General features: G+C 57.2%; 1 pseudogene; it reads left to right on the top strand.

Moving 5' to 3' along the window:
* Nucleotides 1-617: 617 nt before the first annotated feature.
* Nucleotides 618-1774, top strand: LOC125081244 (histo-blood group ABO system transferase-like; annotated as a pseudogene).
* The last annotated feature ends 1465 nt before the right edge of the window (nucleotides 1775-3239 follow it).

The raw sequence follows: 3239 nt of genomic DNA on the forward strand, positions 1-3239 counted from the left end.
CACTTCGCTGATCCTGTGATGATTTCACTGGGGCTGGTATTAGCGGTCAGGGTCAGGGTTACGGTTGCCTTCGGGCTAGGGTCTCCCTGTCCTCGCCCGCACAGAGCCCGTTCTCCTCCAGTAACCAGAGTGGTCTTTCTGGAACATAAGCTTTGGGCTGTGGTTTGCTCCCCTCCTGCCCCCCCCCCCCCCAGCCTCACCTCTCCCACGGGGACCCTCCCTTCTGTGGGCACCGAGGAGTGTGGTTTCCCGCAGGTGCCTCCGGCTGGAATCCAAGCCTTTGCATACGCTGTGCCTCTGCCAGGAGCACGGTTCTCTCCTCCTGCTTCACGTCTGGCTTGTTTCCCCATTGGCTGAGCCTCGACTTGCCCCTGATGGCCTGGCTCATGCCTGCTGGGCGTGATTGTGCTTTCCCCCCACTTAAATGTAGGGCTGCATGGGTTTCCAACCTTCTAAGCCTCAGAGTCCCCTTTGTAAGGTGGGGTGCTGATGGCCCCCATCTCTGGGAGCAGGAGGTAGGGAGGCCCCATGGGCGGACTCACTCAGGACAGGCTGGGAGAGTGGCTGTTGCTTAAAACAGCCCAGAGCCTGCCCCCTAGAAGAAGGTGTTCACAGCCCCCAGCTCTGGGGTCCTGCTGCCACCCTCTGGCAGTGAACCTCCCCACACCCTGTCCCTGTCCCTATAGCTTCCTGGACCTGTTCTTGCAGACAGTGGAGAAGCCCTCCATGGTGGGACACAGGGTCACCTGCTACATCTTCACCGACCAGCTGGCTACCGGGCCCATGTGTCCCTCTGGGAGAGCCAGATGTTGGTGGTCCTCATGGTGGCCACAGGGTTACCTACTATGTCTTCATCGACCAGCCGGCTGCCAGGCCCGTGTGCCTGTCCGGGAGGGCTGAAAGATAGTGGTCTTCATGGTGAGACACAGGGTCACCTGCTACATCTTCACTGACCAGCTGGCTGCCGGGCCCTTGTGTCCCCACCAGGAGGGCTGGAGAGTAGTGGTCCTCCAGGTCTGCGGTGCCCCGCACTGGCAGGATGTGTCCATGCAGCACATGGTGATGGTCAGCGGCTTCTGCAAGCAGCACTTCCTCCGTGAGGTGGACGACTTGGTGTGCAGGTATAGACCTGAAGTTCTGTGACCACATGGGTGTGGAGATCCTGTCCCCCCTCTTTGGCACCCTGTACCCCAGTTTCTACTGGGCAGCCTGCAAGGACTTCAGCTATGAGTGCCAGCCATTGTTCCAGACCCACATCCCCAGGGATCAGGGCAACATTTACTACATGGGGGCCTTTTTTAGGGTATTGGTGGTGGAGTTTCACTGATTGACCTTGGCCCGTCACCATGCGATGGGGGTCGACCTGGCCAATGGGATGGAGGCCATGTGGCATGACAAGAGCCACCTGAGCAGGTACCTGCTGGACCACAAGCTCACCAAGATGCTATCCCTGGAAGACCCGTGGGACCTGCCTGAAGTGGTTGGGCTGTGCCCTGGAGGACCTGTGGGACCTGTGGCTGCTGCGCTTTCCCCTGGAGGACCTGGGGGACCTGCAGCTGCTGGGCTGTCCCTGGAGGACCTGTGGTACCTGCAGCTGCTGGGCTGTCCCTGGAGGATCTGTGGGATCCGCAGCTGCTGGGCTACCCACCACCTCCTTCCCCATCATGAAGAAGCTGAGAGACATGGATGTGCCTAAGAATCATCCGGACACCAGGAACACGTGACGGGCTGCCCCCATTTCCATCTGGAGATGCTGCCAGTGGAGCCATCAGAGCAGGTCCCTTTGAGGGAAACTGTGAGGCCCAGATGTCCGGGGCCCCCAGCCACACTTGCATATGGGAGGCCTGCCTGGGGACACAAGTTCCTCTCTTTGTGGTCACTACATTTTGATAACTTCTGGGTCATTGGCAGCTGTGAACAGCTCCAGTTTTATGTCAGATGTTTTTCTGTGTCAATGCTGAGCAACCATCTTTAAAAAGAACAGTCGAGAGAAAAGGTTTCCTCCCTGGTTCTAAACAGACACTTCTTGGTGGCACTGGGAGTGGCCCTGCAGCTGATGTGGAGCCAGAATGGGCCCTGGCTGGGTCTTCCCTCCCAGTCCCATGGGGCTTCAGGGTCAAGGGTGTGCCGAGCCACCTGTCAAACCCCCAGTCCCCTGACTGCCAGAGGCCTTGGCTGTGGCTGCTAGCTCAGCCTCCAGGAGAATGGAACCCTCTGGGTTATATGTGGTTCCTGCCTTGGTTTTATTATTTATTTATTTATTTATTTTTTAAAGATTTTATGTATTTATTTGACAGACAGAGATCACAAGTAGGCAGAGAGGCAGGCAGAGAGAGAGGAGGAAGCAGGCTCCCCACCGAGCAGAGAGCCTGATGCGGGGCTCGATCCCAGAACCCTGGGATCATGACCTGAGCCGAAGGCAGAGGCTTTAACCCACTGAGCCACCCAGGCGCCCTCCTGCCTTGGTTTTAAATGACTATTTCTGTGCTGGTATTTGTAGTGGCTCCGCCGGGATGTGCATCCTGTTGGGATTCCTCAGTGCCCACCGGCGGGTTTGCACTTGTGCCCCCATCTGCCTGCGCTGTGTCTTAGCAAGCATTCACTGAGTGCCTGCTGTGAGCTCAGTCACCAACAAGGGGCAGAGCGTGAGAGCGAGAACCAAGATACAGGAGCCCTGCTCCAGGGCCCTCCTGGGACTCACGATGGCCCTGACCTCCTGACTCACTCTTTCCTACTGTGGTGTACCAGACATATGACTGACACCGTTAAACACGTTTCAGGGTCCATTCAGTGGCGATAAGTACATTCGCTCTTCTGGACCTGCCACCTCCCTCCACTGCCACAACTTTGTCATCACCCCAAACTGAACTCTACTCACGCTACCCTAACCCTCCATTTCCCCTCCCCAGCCTGGCACCCACTAGCTCCTTCCACCTCTATGAATCAGTGCTCTCTGTCCCTCACAAGTGGGGTCCTTCAGTTTCAGTCCTTTGGGGACTGGCTTATTTTATGTAGCATCATGGCCTCAAGGTCTGTCCCCATGAGCCTGGAGCTGACCCACTTTCTCCCCAAAGGAGTGGCTCAGCCCTTTCCTGTCTACGCCGAGCCTCCTCAGTCCCCTCTGTTCCCCTCATCTTCCTTCTCAGCCTGAAGATGATCCCAACATATCTGTAGCTTTGAAGACATGTTCAGTCCAGATGCCAGGAACATCCCCTGGGGGTCTCAGGCCTCACTTACCC

This window comes from Lutra lutra, chromosome 11 (assembly GCF_902655055.1).
Source record: "Lutra lutra chromosome 11, mLutLut1.2, whole genome shotgun sequence".
NCBI lineage: Eukaryota > Metazoa > Chordata > Mammalia > Carnivora > Mustelidae > Lutra > Lutra lutra.